The following is an 18,564-nucleotide window of genomic DNA, read 5'->3' as shown; positions in this document are numbered from 1 at the left end:
AATACTTTCAGTAATCCTTCTTTATATTCTACATCCTCTCACGCATGTATCACAAACAAAAGTCCTTAAGTCAACACAAATTTTCCAAACTGTGGAAGATAAATACTTAAATTATTACTGGCATTTGACTGGAGCAATTTAGGAAGACCAAATCAAAATTTAAATCCGGATGGCCTGATGCAAACCAGAAGAAACATTGGCTATCCTAGATACAAAGATATACGGAGAAATAATAAGCAGCGCGTCCAATAAATGTTACGTCAAACTTTGAGGAATTATAGAGAGAGCCTTGAGGAACAAATCGAAGATAAAGTTTCTCAGCGTATTCAGCATTCAGGAATCCAGAGTTGGGAGAGCTGTAGTTTTGCTAAGTTCACTGTTCAAAGCCAGAAATTTCAATTTTGTAAGAAGCTTTACACTCCACATTACTCGCTAATACTGTCAGTCTCTTGATTAAGCCCATTGGTCGCCCCGTATGACCTACTGCAGCAATATTTTGCTGCTGCAACGTAATGAAATTAGCAACAATCCTTCACACTTCCCTAGTTATCAAGGAGATTGTCTCATGCTGCAGTAGTTAAGGATGGAACTATAGATCCCACAATACACAAAACGAAAAAGAAATGTTTTTCTTAGTCCACTGACTGGTTTGATGAGGCTTACACCAAACACTGCATCTCGGAGTAGCACTTGCAACCTAATTCCTCAATTATTTATTGGATGTATTACAATCTCTGTATTCCTCTATATTTTTTGCCCTCTATAGCTCCCTCTAAGGCCATGTAAGTCAATCCCTGAAATCTTAACAGAAGTCCTAACATCCTGCCCCTTCTCTTTGTCATTGTTTTCCACGTATTCCTATCTTCTCCGGTTCTGCGCAGAACCTCCACATTCCTTAACTTATCAATTTTCAACATTCGTCTGTACCACCACATCAAAAATGCTTCGATTCTCTTCTGTACCGGTTTTCCCACAGTCCATGTTTCACTTCCATACAATGCTGTACAGTGAACGTACATCGCAGAAATCTCTTCCTCAAATTGAGGCATATGATAGATACAAGTAGAATTTCCTAGGCCAGGAATGTCCTTTTTTCCGGTGCTAGTCTGCTTTTGATGTCTTCCTTTCGCCGTACGTCTCTGGTCATTTTGCTGCCTAGGTAGCATAATTCAGTAACTTCATCTAATTCGTGACCATCCATGTTGATGTTAAGTTTCTCGCTGTTCTCATTTCTACTACTTCTCATTACTTTCGTCTTTCTTCGATTTACTCTATACTGCTCATTCCGTCCAGCAAAAAATTTAATTCTTCTTCACCTTCACTCAGGATAGAAATGTCACCAGCGAATCGTACCACTGATATCCTTTCATCTTGAATTTTTATTCTACTCAAACTTTCTTTTACTTCCATTATTGATTCTTCGATGTACAGATTGAACAGTAGGTGCGAAAGATTATATCCCAGTCTCACACCCTTATTAAGCGGAACACCTCGTTTTTGGTCGTCCGTTCTTATTATTCCCTTTTGGCTCTTGCGCGTATTGTATACTACCCATCTCTCCCTATACCTTCCCCGTATTTCTCTCAGAATTTCGAACAGCTTGCACCATTTTACATTGTCGAACGCTTCTTCCAGGTCGACAAATACTATGAACGTGCATGGCTTTTTCTTTAGCCTAGCTTCCATTAGCAACAGCAATGTCAGAATTGCCTGTCTGTTGCCTTTACCTGTTCTAAACAGATCCTCATTTAACATACCCTCAATTTTCTTCTCCATTCTTCTGCATATTATTCTTGTCAGCAGCTTGAATGCTTGACTTGCTAACCTGATAGTGCGATAGTTCTCACACTTAATAGCCCTACAGTCTTCGGAACGGTGTGGATAAATTTTATCCGAATGTCAGACGGTATGTGCCAGACTCAAACATTCTATACACCAACGTGAATAGTCGTTTTGTTGCCTCTTCACCCAATGATTTTAGAAATTATGATTGAACGTTATCTATCTCCTCTGCCTTATTTGATCTTAAGGCCTCCAAAGCTCCTTTAAATTCTAATACTGGATGCACTATCTCTTCTAAATCGACTCCTGTACCTTCTTCTGTCACGTCAGACAAATGTTCCCCTCACAAAGGCCTTCAATGTCCTCTTTCGACCTATCCGCTGTCTCTTCTGCATTTGGCAGTGGAATTCCCATTACGCACTCAATGTTACCACTCTTGCTTTTCATTTCACCGAGGGTTGTTTTGACTTTACTATATGCTGAGACATTCTTTGCGACAACCATTCCTTTTTAGATTTCTTCATATTTTCCATGCAGCCATTTCGTCATAACTTCCCTACAGTTCCTCTTTATTTCATTCATCAGCGACTCGTGTTTCCGTGTTCCTGAATTTCCCTTAGTATTTTTACGTCCTACTTTCATCGATTAGTTGAAGTATTTCTTCGCAATTACCTTCTTCGTATCTATGTTTTTCTTTCCAACTTCAGTGATTGCCCTATTTAGAGATGTTCATTCCTCATGAACGGTACTCCATACTGAGTTTTTACTCATTGCTGTATCTACAGCCCTGGAGAAATCCAGGGTGTCTCGTCATTCCTTAGAACTTCCGTTTTCCACTTCTTTGCATATTAATTCTTCCTAATCTCTTCAGCCTTTTCTTCAACACTACTACGTTGTGATCTGAGTCTATATCTGATCCTGGGTAAGCCCTACAATCCAGTATCTAATTTTGGAATTTCTACCTGTATCACACCTACTGATCTTGTGATTCACTATTACTAGTCCCAATTTATTGCAGAACTGAATTATTCTTTACACTCCCTCATCCCTTGTCCCAAGCCCATATTCTCTTTCTTCTACTCCTTCCTCTACAACTGCATTCCAGTCTCCCATAACTGTTAGATTTTCATCTCCCTTTACGTACTGTATTACCATTTCAATATCCTCATATACTTTACCTCTTCATCTTCAGCTTGTAACGTCGGCATGTATACGTGAGTATTGTTGTCGGTGTTCGCTTGCTGTCGATTCTGATAAGAACTACCCTATCACTTAACTGCTCAAATTTACACATTCTGTGCTCTACCTTCCTTTCCATAACGAATCCCACTCCCGTTATCCCATTTTCTGATGCTGCTGATATTCCCCTATACTGATCTGACCAGAAATATTTGTCTTCTTTCCATTTCACTTCACTGACTCCTACTACATCTAGTTGAGGCTTTGCATTTCCCTTTTCAGGTTTTTTGTTTGTTTCTCTGCACCCGTGGTCTGGGACAGAGTCCTTGATTAGTAATCAAAACATCCTCGGTCCCGGGTTCATACCCCGCCACAGCTTAAACTTTGATTAATAATCAACATTAGCGGCCGAAGACTTTTGGTGTAGGAAGTCACCCTCATTCTCCCAACGGCCTTGTCATAGAGGACGGAGGAGCAGACAGAGATTTAGGGTACTCTCTTGTCCTAGGGATGGGAAACTGCTTATAAAAGCTGAAGAATCAGCAATGATCAACGGCATAAGAATCCAGGAACCAATGGAAACCACTACCTTACAGACTCGTAACATGTACCACTTACTAAAGGTTATAATGCACAGACAGTATTGGGAACAGAAAGCTGGTTGAAGCTAGATGTCAATGACAACGACATTCTGAGTTCACACTGGCATGCTTATCGTAAGAATAGGTTAGTCGCCAATGGTGGCGGTATATTTATTGGAGTAAAAAATTCGATAAAATCTAGTGAGGTTTTCACGGATCCCGAATATGAATTATTCTGGGTGAAATATAGTATCAAAGAAGGCCTAAATACTAAATTCGCTATTCCGAAGTTGTTTCATCGCGGAAGATCGTAACACTGTCGCTCCTTTCAATCATCGTGCGAACGTCGAAGTGGCATTTATTGATGTAACCGATCGCGGAACTGAAAAGCAGCTACATTCGCTTAGTAGTGGAAGGGCTTCAGGACTAGATGAGGTACCTATAAGATTCTATAAAGATTATGAGAAAGAACGTGATCCCCTTCTAGCAGTAATATATCGCAGATCGTTTGAGCAACAAAAGGTAGCTAACGACTGGAAAAAAGCGCAAGTCTTTGCCGTTTATAAGATAGGCCGTAAGACAGATCCACACAATTATAGACCTATATTGTTGACGACAATCTGTTGTTGAATTATGAAACATGTTTTATGCTCAAGAATTATGACGTTCTTGGAAAATTAACATCTCCTCTGTAAGAGTCACCATGGATTCAGCAAACAGAGATCCTGCGAAACTCAGCTCGCTCTGTTCCTCCATGAGACCCACAGCGCGGTGGACAACAGAGCTCAGGCTGATGCCGTGTCCCTTGACTTCAGTAAGGCATCTGTGAGCGTCCCGCCTTCCCGTTTAATGAAAAACACGCGAGCTTATGGAGTGCTGGAGCAAACTTGCGATTGGATTGAAGACTTTCTTGCAGATAGAACTCAACACGTCACTCTTAAGGGAATTAAATCGAGAGATGTAAAGGTAATGTCCGGAGTATCATAGAAAAGTTTGATAGGATTGTTGCTGTTTAAAATATATGTAAATGATCGGATAGAAAGCGTTGGATGCCCTTTAAGGCTGTTCGCAGATGATGTTTATACCAAAGTAGCAACGCCAGAAGATAGTAAGAATTTGTAGAACGACATGCAGAGAACTGATGAATGGTGCACATTCTGGCAGTTGACCCTGAACGTAAATAAACGTAACATATTGCGCATACATAGAAAAAGAAATCCACTACTGTACAGCAACACTACTGATGACAAACAGCTGGAGACAACGCCTGGCGTAAAATATCTAGGCAGTACTATCCAGAGCGATCTTAAGTGGAATGACCGTGGGACACACAGTGAGAATAGCAGACACCAGACTCATATTCATAGGAAGAATCTAAAGTTAATGTAATTCATCCACGATATAAGTGGCTTATAAGGCGCTTGTTCGCCCGATTCTTGAGTATTGTTCTCTATCTTGGATATCTGTCAGTTAGAACTGATAGAGGAGATAGAGATGATTCAACGAAGAGCGGTGCGTTTAGTCACGGGATCGTTTAGCTGGCGAGAGAGCGTTACGGAGACGCTAAACAAACCCCACTGGCACACGTTACAAGACAGGCGTTGTGCATCACGGAAAGATTTACTATTGAAATTTCGGGACAGGACTTTTCAGGAGGAGTTAGACAACATATTACTTCCACCCAGATACATCTCGCGTACTGACCACGAGGAGCAAATCTGAGAAATTAGAGTCAGGCCTACAGACAAGCATTCTTCCCAGGCACTATTCGCGAATGGAACAGGGTTGGAGGGATCAGATAGTGGTACCGAAAGTACGCTCCGCCACACAATATCAGGTGGCTTGCGGAGTATGATGCAGATGTAGATGTTGAGTGAAAAGATACCGAGCCGTAATGAATCTAGTAACGTTTCTAAAATCACTAATGAATTTAATTTTTAAAAAGCAAAAATTCAAGCATAACATTAACAAATTGCCTCCAGAACTGTAAGCACTAAATTTCAATAACACAAATGATAGTAAACACCTCAAAACGCCAAAATGCATTCCGTCACTTATTTTTAGTGACGATTATCAAATGGACTAAAAACAATTTTTTTTTGTCATCAGTCTACTGACTGGTTCATCTCAGAGTAGCACTTGCAACCTACGCCCTCAATTATTTGCTTGACGTATTCCAATCTCTGTCTTCCTCTACAGTTTTTTCCCTCTACAGCTCCCTCTAGTCCCATGGAAGTCATTCCCACATGTCTTAGCAGATGTCCTATCATCCTGTCCCTTCTCCTTATCAGTGTTTTCCACATATTCCTTTCCTCTCCGATTCTACGTAGAACCTCCTCATTCCTTACCTTATCAGTCCACCTAATTTTCAACATTCGTCTATAGCACCACATCTCAAATGCTTCGATTCTCTTCTGTTCCGGTTTTCCCACAGTCCATGTTTCACTGCCATACAATGCTGTACTCCAGACTATAAAGGCACATTTGCATGCCGTGCGTGAGTTTCCTCGGAAACGCGAAATCTTAATTAAATAATTAATCTGTGACAAATAAATAAAGCTTATGGCACAGAACTGCAGCGCTGTGTCGCTGATAAAACAAAAACACAATTACGATACTCTTATGTTTCTTTAAGAAGGAGAGGACTTGGACAAGTGGTGCGGGAAGCATGTATATTTCATTGACTGGCACACCGCCATATTTGATGTTATATAAGAACACTGCGAGTTGCAATCTTACTAGGCACTCGATTCTGTAAAGAATTTATATTTATGAAAGTAAGTAGAATTATTTAACTGTAGGCTTATTCGCTGAATATATCTGATTTAACTGTGTAAACTTTTATGTTTAGTAGACAGTCACCTCTGTACGACGTATTGACATGGCTGGCAAATTATTCTAATATTGAGATTTCGATTTTGAGTCCGCACCTACCGCAGCAGTCTTTGGAAACGATTTAAATACTAAGTCCGATTATTTGAGTCTTATTTCACGGTCAACTACGAATAACATTACATTTACGAAAAAGCCATTGTCAAGCGTCTGATACCGAATAATTGAACGTCCACGTTCCAGATAAGCAAATATTAATTACATCAAATCACTATCATGAATAATTAATAATTAAAGTTTTATTTTATTTTATTTTATTTATTTTATATTGGCGACCGTGACAGGACTTGTTATTTTGTCATTTGTTACACTGTTCTCTTTGTTTCATGTGAAAAATCAACTTTCTGGACCTGGACTTGAATGTATGAGAAATATCAAAAATCTGAAGATATTTTCCAATTCTAAAATTTTGCGGGAAGACGCAATGAAGCTTCCAGGAAAATAAGGTAAGACGCAACATTTGTGCATTGGCAGGCTTGACCAGACGCATAATTCAGTGTATTAGCTCTTCAGTAGATTCTGTAGTATTTCTTTCGCGTGTAGCAGTTTTCAGTGATAAATTTCATTCTCAGTACTTTTCCTTAAACAATAACTTCTGCAACAATACCAATACACGGGTGCACTATATGGCCGACTTCTGTACGATACGTTGTAACATGGACAACAGCCATTAACAATAATCCCATGTTCAGTTTACATTTTTAAATTAACAAACAGCCATTGTTGCTACGAGCGATTCATGCTCAACTGCATTTTATTTTAAAACCAGTGTCAAACATTATTTTCTTGAAACACATATCACTTGTGGCATGGTCATAACTAGAAAACAATACGCAAAGATGGAACAGCAAAGACATACTATTCAGACGCAATCCGACTCGGACGAGAGACAAATGTTAGAAAATGACTTTACGACAGCAACCGGTAGTGACGATTCATCAAATATTGACGCAAGTGTTAACGGAAATTTTGACAATAGGCCGTCCACCACAAAAATTTCAAAGTCTCAGTCAGAGCCCATGTTAATACATGACGTCACGTCTAATGACGCGGCGGGGGCAGAGACCTTGCAAACAGTAAACATTGCCAACATGTTACAAATGCTAATGAAACAAAACGCAGAAAATATGGCAACCTTAAGGATGCAGAACGCGGAAAACATGGCAACCTTAAGGATGCAGAACGCGGAAAACATGGCAACCTTAAAGACACAAAATGAACAGTTAAAGACACAAAATGTCGACATTAAATCTGATCTCATAGCAATCAAGACAGGTAGTGACACTTTGTGTAAACGTGTGGAACTTATAGACGCCACACTGACCAAACAGATGACTGAACTCATTACGAAATTTTCCAAGCTTAATACGATACAAGAAAAGACTACAAATGACGTAGCACTTTTACAGACACAATTAAAAAACCTTAATGTCACGTGTGAAGCTCTTACTGAACAAATTCAAACATATCCTTCAGTACACGACAACCTTGAAAAACGAATTACAGACGTGCAGAATAAATTTGACGATGTTGAACAACACCTGACTGACTTCTTACAATCTGATGCCACAGCTCATTTTCAAAATATTAATAAAGAATTTCATGATTGGGTAGAGAACAAAGACAAACATTTTGATAGATGCATACGTGAAAATTTACCAACAATTGTGCACTACTCTGTAGCGGAATACATCACTAATAACAAACAGCTGATTAGTGACGCAGTACAATCCGTCACTGCACACATCAGACAATTCACCGATCAACCACAGTCTGACTGTAACGAAAATATCAGTCAAAATGTACAGTTCAGAAACCAATATACATTCGAGTATGACGCACACATACCGCACACGACAAACACAAAAGAACAAAACACACCACGACTACAACACATACCACGACGTGCAACCACAAACACAAGCTATTATCATGGTAAACCACAGCAAAATTATCGTAATTACTCGCCAGCTGAACATTGCAGTAATTACAGTGGAACAAATCCATATCATAATGCAAAGGAAGAAGAAAGCTTAATAAAACACAGGCAATTTCAGGCTTTTATCCCAGAAAAACGAACCATTCATCCGGTGATTTTTCTTAAATCTTTTAGTAACGCATTTCCACGCACTTGGAGTGATCGGAAAAAGATTTCATATATTGTCAGTTACATCCAAGGCGATGCAGCTGTCTGGGCATACAGTCAAGCTGACGTATGTACCACGTACAGTGAGTTTGAGCGTGCCTTTCTGAACAAATTCTGGTCGCAATCCGTCCAGGAGCGACTCAGAAGACAAATTTTAGAACCTGAAACTTTTAACAGTAAAAATGGTAACTTACGCAGATATTTTGAAAAATACTTGAACATGGGACATTTTTTGGACGAACCAGTCGCAACACGTGATATACTCCGTGCGTTGAAGGCCAAATTGCCTTTCAACATTAAAGAAAAACTCTTACATATTCCGGATGACGATCCAGATTATTTTTTAACAGCTTTAGATTCGGTTAACATGTTACTAGAAGATCAGCGCTTCGCGCGGCAAAACAGCAGCCACAATGTTTATACTAGTGGTATGCAAAACATGCAGGCTTGCCAACTCAATTGTGGCACGCCCACAGTTGGATACGCGGTACAGCAAAAACAGCAAACTCACATGCCGTCTCAATACGGAAATCAAAATCAACACGCGTATTCCAATACAAACAACAGTTACAACAGTAATAACACTCCATGCGACAATCCATACAAAAGGCACCGCGGTAATAACAACAACGGTACCAACGGATACAAATGTAACAACAAAAACACAAACAGAAATAGAAATAATAATAACTACGAGCCAAGACAGCATCAAGGCTGGACTCGTAGCGATCAATACTTTCATTCAAACACTGCTTTACCACAGCAGCCACCAGGACAAAATTGGAGCATACCTTACGACCGACAGGTAAGTTATAATGCGCAACAGCAACAACAACCGCGAAAGTTTGGAGATCACAACAGGCAATACCCGAATGTGAATATAATAGAAATGACACCTGATACACAACCTCAATTTGTGTCAGTACCTAATACAAATGCTAATCCAACAAACTAGAAACAGTCACTTCTATGCCCCGGGTCGTGGCTGAAGAATTCTTGGGGGGTGACTTCAATGTTAATCAGTTATTTGACACCACAATTGAACAACAAAATATTGATATGCCTAATAATTCTAAACAAAAACTACCTGTTTTATTTATAAGATACAACCACAATGACAATATATCAGATGAACTTTTGCAACACAGTACACAATGTCGTTCAAACACAAATGAAATTGTTTTAGCATCTACTACTGGTGTAGTAGGTGGGATTCCAACTACTATTATCTTAGATACAGGTGTAGCTGTGAGCGTTTTGTCTTTTAATTTCTATAGAAAGATGTGTGAATTGGAGCCTGTGCCTGAGTTTCCCGCCCAAACCTGTAAGATAACTACTGCTCTAGGTAATAAGTCATGTAGGGTTACGAAGCAAGTTTTTGTAAACATTAAAATAGGTAATGGAACCGTACAATGGCCATTCCTGGTTGTACAAAACCTTGTGACAAATTGCATATTAGGAATAGATATTATGAGCGAGAAGGACTGCATTATAGACTTCTCCAAAGGTAAATGTATTTTAAATGATAAAGGCAGTGTAATTATTATTGATTTGGACAGGAGAACTCTAAAGCATGACAAACACTGTACGGGGTACAAGGTTCAGTTAGTACTTGACAATGACATTCAAGACATGCAAACACACTCATCTGACACAGAGCTAATGGAATTGAAAACATTGCTTGATCATAAGGTAAATGAAGCTACAGCTCTCAGTGTACCTGAACGTATAAAACAACAGGAAGTGTTATCCAAATATTTACAAGTTTTTACCAAACGATTAGGTGTTATCAACACGTATGTGTACAAGATTGAAGTTAAGCCTCACAAGATCTTCTACCACAAGACATATAACGACCTGCTGTGTGGCAAGAATTAAAACAAATGTTAGACTGGAAGGTCATTGAACCATCCACCTCACCTTACTGTAGTCCTCTACTGGTTGTCAAAATATCAAATGGTAGTATTAGGCTAGTGTTAGACGCACGAGCAATTAATGAAATAATTTTACCGGTTCACACAAAACCCGAAAATTTAGAAGAGCAATTACAGAAATTTCTAGATGCAAAGTATTTTTCCACAATAGATCTCGCTAATTCATTTTGGCAAGTAGGTATCACTCCTGATTCTCGGAAATATACTGCATTTATGTTCGGGGGGCGAACCTATCAGTTTTGTGTTCTACCCTTCGGATTGAATGTCAGTTCTGGGGTATTCATTACAGCCCTGGATACCGTGCTTGGCGATGATTTAGTTGAGCCAGTAACACACTATGTAGATGATATACTGATAGCTACACAGTCTTGGAATGAACACGTTGACACACTTCAAAGAATTTTAGAAAAATTTGCACAAGCTGGAGTCACAGCCAGTCTTAGAAAATCAAAATTTGGTTGCAGTGAGATAAAATATTTAGGACATATCATTAATTCACAGGGCATACATCCTGATCCCAGTAAATTAGATGCTATCAGAAACTTTCCTAGCCCTCGAACTAAAAAGCAGTTAAAATCATTCCTTGGGCTATGTTCATTTTTCAACAGTAAACATCTGCTAAATCTACTCAGAGAGAATCATCTTTGGATCTGGTCGGAACAGTGCCAGAATGACTTTAATACAATTTAACATGCTTTAGTGAATGCAAACATATTGAGCCATCCAGATTTCAATTTAGATTTTTGTATGACTTTTGACACTTCACGTACTGGCTTGGGCTGTTGCTTATTTCAAGTTGTAAAGAATAAAGAAAAGGAACAGATAAGAATTATTGGGTTTGCAAGTCGTACTCTAACTGAATGTGAGCGTACATACTCCACTACTGAGATAGAAACACTTTCCATAGTCTGGGCATTCAAGAAATTCAATTATTAATTATTTGGAAAACATACAGTAATTTATACCGATCACCAGGCCCTGACATTTTTGTTAACTTGTAAACTTGTACATCCTAGACTATCACGATGGGCAGTTACTCTTCAGAACTACTCTTTTGAAATTAAGTACATAAAAGGTAAGGACAACACCATTGCCGACGCTTTGTCTAGACTTCCACAAGGTATGAATGAAACCAACAGTGACTTAGAAAATATAAATGACTACAGGATTCTCTTAATGCAAGACAAGCAGTATCACCAATATTATATTGATATGTGCAGAAACATGGCTAAATTACAAAAATCTGATCCTCACTGTTATAAGATAATGACATTACTGGTAGAAAAACACAATCATCCTTTGACTAGGTATTATAAGTTACACAATGATGTGTTATTTTATCGCCGACATCCAAATGCTACTAACTGGTGTGTATGCATTCCCAAGGAGTCTGAACGTAATTTGATTTGGCACACACACTTAGTTTGGGGTCATTATGGGACGAAAAAGTGTTTGGCAAAGCTCAGCACATACTGTTATTTTAGCAATATGAGAAGAAAAATTTACAGGGAACTGAAAACATGTGTCATATGTCAAAAATCAAAACCTCAGAATTTATCCACAAAAACAGATTTACATTCTATTTTACAGAGTAAACCCCTGGAAATTCTGTGTACTGACATCAGTGGACCGCATCCAGCAAGCTCTGGAGGCGTCAAATATATCTTAGCTTTTTACGATATATTTTCTAAACATGTAAAACTTTATGTTTTAAAATCCGCCACTGCAAATGCTATAATACGAAGATTCTCAAGTGATTACCTGATTCACGTGGGAAAACCTAAAGCAATTCTGTCAGATAATGCAGCATACTACTCTGGGTACAAATGGAGATATTTTTTGAAGGACAATAACATTAAAAGTATATTTATTTCAAGGTTTAGTCCACAATGTAACGCGACTGAGAGACTTTTCCGAGAACTAAACCGATTCATGAGGATCTATATTTCATCAAAACATACTAATTGGGTGTCCTACCTAAGTCTTTTCGAAGACGTACACAATAACTTAAATATTTACAATACAAATTACACGCCTAACGAGATCATGTTCAATTGCAAACAGAACGATCAATAAATAGAACCATTACCTAAGTTGTCAGACAAGGAAATCACACCTGAACAGAAAATAAAAGAAGTATTGACTACACTGACACATCACGCACAGATACGAAACAAACATCACATAAAGATAATAAAAAGAAAACAAAAATTCAAGGTAGGAATGCTTGTACTACTTCGTACTCATCATAAATCTAAATCTGTAGCACTCAGAGGACGCAATGCTAAGTGGCGTCTGCTATATGAAGGACCTTATATAATTGTTAACATACCGCATCCTGGTGCGTATCTGTTCCAACATCCTAGAACTAACAAAATTATTGGGCTATACGCACACTGAGATCTTAGAGCATTTCATGCTAAATAATGTCAAAGTCATACCCATGAAAACATTGCTAAGCAACTCGCAAAACTCTGTTTGCTGCAACACAGATAATAAGTAGTATAGAAATTTTCATTTCAGCGGTTCCAGTGACGCAGTTGAAGACAGAAGAACTTTTCTTTCAACGCCGCGGCACCACCGAGAAGACTGAATATTAAAGTAAAATTTATGATTACGTAGCAGTGAATGATATATTAATTTTTCACGGAACATTTGTGACTGTAGGTACCACTGACTTGGTATGACACCTGACGAACCGGCAGACGTCATCTGTGAAGCGATCTTTTACTTCGAGAAATAGATTAGACGCATATCTCTCAGCAAGAAAAGCATCTACCAGTAGCCAAGGCCACACAGACACTATACACACACGCACAAAACGGGACGAATCGAACAGTTTTCCGTCTCTTATTATTTTGAAAATTTATTGAGTAGTGAAAATGCCCGGTCTTGCCAAGTGATGTAATGAATGTTGTGTCTAACCTATCTTAATTTCAGATGACATCACAAAAAACATCGATAAAATCCCAGCAAAACCGTTAAAGAGAACATAAATATCTGCAATTCATGTAATCAAATGTGACATAATGTAATAATTTATAGCTATGTAATGATGATGTAAACATGTTTATATGTAACTGTATTATGTTTATGCTAAGAAAATATGTGACGTGTATATGTATGATTACTTATGTTTTTAAAAAAAATGATGTGTAATGTAACTGTTACTATGTGAAAATTTGAACCATAACGAGTGCCAAAACGTGAAAAACTTTAAAAAAAATTGCATAGTGAACGACTGTTCACGGACATTAACGTACATTACTAAGTCTGCAACTACGCAGAAACCTATGTGAAAGAAACTGTTAATGACATTATTCATGCATCGTACCTTTGTAACCGCGATGAACGATTTCTTTGATAAGTAACTACGAACATTTAGGTGAGCTATATTTAGCAAAAAAAACTGAAAATGTAAAGCGCGTAATTTTTGCATCGTCTAGTGACATTACTACAGTATCTAACTTCAAGATGTTAACTGGATTAAATGGTCACAACGTGCCTGTCCAGAAAACAACACGACGAGGGGAAGAATTTTGGTTGGAACTTCAGGGAATGGAATGTTCTCGAAATGTGACGGACACACTTACCTGGACTGTCCAAGGATCGACGCCAGCTATGTGCCGTCCGAGGTTCTGCAACCAAGCTTCCACGGAATATCGAAAACGAACTGCATATGGACCAATTACTCGACGGGTCACGTCTGATCTGTAATAAACAATGCTTTTTGTCACAACAAACTGCATCACAACGACTATAATGGAAATAGGAAATGGACATGCTTATCTATCAATCACGTTGTTATACAGCGATGTTACTGTGATCAAAAAAACCTTACCACGACGACACTAACCTGTGAAAAATTATTGTGCAGCAGATGAATATAATCTGTAATAACGACACGATGTGTATAGGTCAACGCACCTGAAACAAAAAGACAATTTTCATTGAAGCATTTCATTGCAATACTATGTAACTAAGAACATTCAACAATCTAAAGTTGTATTGTATTATAACAAATATTGTAATTTTAAAACTAAGTTACCTGTCATAGAATGTAGTCTTCATATGTAATCTTGGTGGAATATTTTCTGTGTGCAACGACTAAGAAATGCGCGCGCACACGAACAATATGAACTGCATTGCTCTGCCGCGTGATCTAAATTTACGATATAACGGCAGTGCCGGAGTCACACAGACGCTTCTGCGCATGCGCGCACTCTATTTTGCCAACATAAGAACTTTTACGGCGCACGCGCGTCATTCAAATTTTGTATGTAATATACAGTATAATGTAAGTCATGTAAATAGCTGTAGATAACTTAGATTTTCTTGTGCCTTTAGGTGAATTGCTCGCCTGCAGGTGTGTCCTTCCGCCTCGCAATTCAGGGGGCAATATAAAGGCACATTTGCATGCCGTGCGTGAGTTTCCTCGGAAACGCGAAATCTTAATTAAATAATTAATCTGTGACAAATAAATAAAGCCTATGGCACAGAACTGCAGCGCTGTGTCGCTGATAAAACAAAAACACAATTACGAAGGAGAGGACTTGGACAAGTGGTGCGGGAAGCACGTATATTTCATTGACTGGCACACCGCCATATTTGATGTTATATAAGAACACTACGAGTTGCAATCTTACTAAGCACTCGACACTGTAAAGAATTTATATTTATGAAAGTAAGTAGAATTATTTAACTGTAAGCTTATTCGCTGAATATATCTGATTTAACTAACTGTGTAAACTTTTTATGTTTAGTAGACAGTCACCTCTGTACGACGTATTGACATGGCTGGCAAATTATTCTAATATTGAGATTTCGATTTTGAGTCCGCACCTACCGCAGCAGTCTTTGGAAACAATTTAAATACTAAGTCCGATTATTTGAGTCTTATTTCACGGTCAACTACGAATAACATTACATTTACGAAAAAGCCATTGTCAAGCGTCTGATACCCAATAATTAAACGTCCACGTTCCAGATAAGCAAATATTAATTACAGCCAATCACCTTCATGAATAATTAATAACTAATGTTTTATTTTATTTTAGTTTATTTATTTTATAAGACGTACATCCTGAGAAATTTCTTCCTAGACTTCTCTTGGCCAGAAATGCCTTTTTTGCCATAGCGAGATTGCTTTTGATGTCCTCTTTGCTCCGTCCGTCATTGGTTATTTTACTCCCTAGGTAGCAGAATTCCTTAACTTCATTGACTTCGTGACCATCAATCCTGATGTTAAGTTTCTCGCTGTTCTCATTTCTACTACTTCTCATTACCTTCGTCTTTCTCCGATTTACTCTCAAACCATACTGTGTACTCATTAGACTTTTCATTCCGTTGAGCAGGTCATTTAATTCTTCTTCACTCTCACTGAGGATAGCAATGTCATCAGCGAATCGCATCATTGATATCATTTCACCTTGTATTTTTATTCCACTCCTGAACCATTCTTTTATTTCCATCATTGCTTCCTCGATGTACAGATTGAAGAGTAGGGGCGAAAGGCTACAGCCTTGTCTTACACCCATCTTAATGCGAGCACGTCGTTCTTGATCGTCCACTCTTATTATTCCTTCTTGGTTGTTGTACATATTGTATATGACCCGTCTCTCCCTATAGCTTACCCCTACTTTTTTCAGAATCTCGAACAGCTTGCACCATTTTATATTGTCGAACGCTTTTTCCAGGTCGACAAATCCTATGAAAGTGTCTTGATTTTACTTTAGCCTTGCTTCCATTATTAGCCGTAGCGTCAGAATTGCCTCTCCCGTCCCTTTACTTTTCCTAAAGCCAAACTGATCGTCACCCAGCGCATTCTCAATTTTCTTTTCCAGTCTTCTGTATATTATTCTTTTAAGCAGCTTCGATGCATGAGCTGTTAAGCTGATTGTGCGATAATTCTCGCACTTGTCAGCTCTTACCGTCATCTGAATTGTGTGCATGATGCTTTTCCGAAAGTCAGATGGTATGTCGCCAGACTCATATATTCTACACACCAACATGAATAGTCGTTTTGTTGCCACTCCCCCCAATGATTTTAGAATTTCTGATGGAATGTTATCTATCCCTTCTGCCTTATTTGACGTAAGACCTCCAAAGCTCTTTTAAAGTCTGATTCTAATACTGGATCCCCTATCTCTTCTAAATCGACTCCTGTTTCTTCTTCTATCACATCAGACAAATCTTTACCCTCATAGAGGCTATCAATGTATTCTTTCTGTGGTGTCACTGCCAGACACCACACTTGCTAGGTGGTAGCCTTTAAATCGGCCGCGGTCCATTAGTATACGCCGGACCCGCTTGTCGCCACTGTCAGTGATTGCAGACCGAGCGCCGCCACACGGCAGGCCTAGAGAGACGCCCTTGCACTCGCCCCAGTTGTACAGCCGACGTTCATAGCAATGGTTCACTGACAAATACGCTCTCATTTGCCGAGACGATAGTTAGCATAGCCTTCAGCTACGTCATTTGCTACGACCTAGCAAGGCGCCATTACCAGTGTATATTGAAATGGAAATTATGTACAGTCAAGAGAGATGTACACCGATTGCGGATTAAAGTTAAGTATTCTACCAGTACCTCCCGTTTTGCTAGTCTTATTTCTCTGACCTGTTCCAGACCTCACGCCAGTCTGCGTGAGCTTAAAAGCGTGCATTTCGGCCTCCTTTAGCAACACGGTGTTGGCACTTCTGCCAACACTTCACTTTCCACCTATCTGCTCTCTCCTCTGCGTTTAACAGTGGAATTCCCGTTGCACTCTCAATGTTACCACCGTTGCTTCTAATGTCCCCAAAGGTTGTTTCGACTATTCTGTATGCTGAGTCTGTCCTTCCGGCAATCATATCTTTTTCGATGTCTTCACATTTTTCCTGCAGCCATTTCGTCTTAGCATCCCCGCACTTCCTATTTATTTCATTCCTCAGCGACTTGTATTTCTGTATTCCTGATTTTCCCGGAACATGTTTGTACTTCCTCCTTTCATCAATTAACTGAAGTATTTCTTCTGTTACCCATGGTTTCTTCGCAGCTACCTTCGTTGTACCTATGTTTTCCTTCCCAACTTCTGTGATGGCCCTTTTTAGAGATGTCCATTCCTCTTCAACTGTACTGCCTACTGCGCTATTCCTTATTGCTGTATCTATAGCGTTAGAGAACTTCAAACGTATCTCGTCATTCCTTAGTACTTCCGTATCCCACTTCTTTGCGTATTGATTCTTCCTGACTAATGTCTTGAACTTCAGCCTACTCTTCATCTCTACTATATTGTGATCTGAGTCTATATCTGTTCCTGGGTACGCCTTACAATCCAGTATCTCATTTCGGAATCTCTGTCTGACCATGATGTAATCTAATTGAAATCTTCCCGTATCTCCCGGCCTTTTCCTAGTATACCTCCTCCTCTTGTGATTCTTGAACAGGGTATTCGCTATTACTAGCTGAAACTTGTTACAGAACTCAATTAGTCTTTCTCCTCTTTCATTCCTTGTCCCAAGCCCATATTCTCCTGTAACCTTTTCTTCCACTCCTTCCCCTACAACTGCATTCCAGTCGCCCATGACTATTAGATTTTCGTCCCCCTTTACATACTGCATTACCCTTTCAATATCCTCATACACTTTCTCTATCTGTTCATTTTCAGCTTGCGACGTCGGCATGTATACCTGAACTATCGTTGTCGGTGTTGGTCTGCTGTCGATTCTGATTAGAACAACCGGGTCACTGAACTGTTTACAGTAACACACCCTCAGCCCTACCTTCCTATTCATAACGAATCCTACACCTGTTATACCATTTTCTGCTGCTGTTGATATTACCCGATACTCATCTGACCAGAAAACCTTGTCTTCCTTCCACTTCACTTCACTGACCCCTACTATATCTAGATTGAGCCTTTGCATTTCCCTTTTCAGATTTTCTAGTTGCCCTACCACGTTCAAGCTTCTGACATTCCACGCCCCGACTCGTAGAACGTTATCCTTTCGTTGATTATTCAGTCTTTTTCTCATGGTAACCTCCCCCTTGGCAGTCACCTCCCGGAGAT

Source organism: Schistocerca piceifrons, chromosome 1, assembly GCF_021461385.2.
Source record: "Schistocerca piceifrons isolate TAMUIC-IGC-003096 chromosome 1, iqSchPice1.1, whole genome shotgun sequence".
NCBI classification, from domain to species: domain Eukaryota; kingdom Metazoa; phylum Arthropoda; class Insecta; order Orthoptera; family Acrididae; genus Schistocerca; species Schistocerca piceifrons.
Note: the sequence above shows the minus strand (reverse complement) of the source record.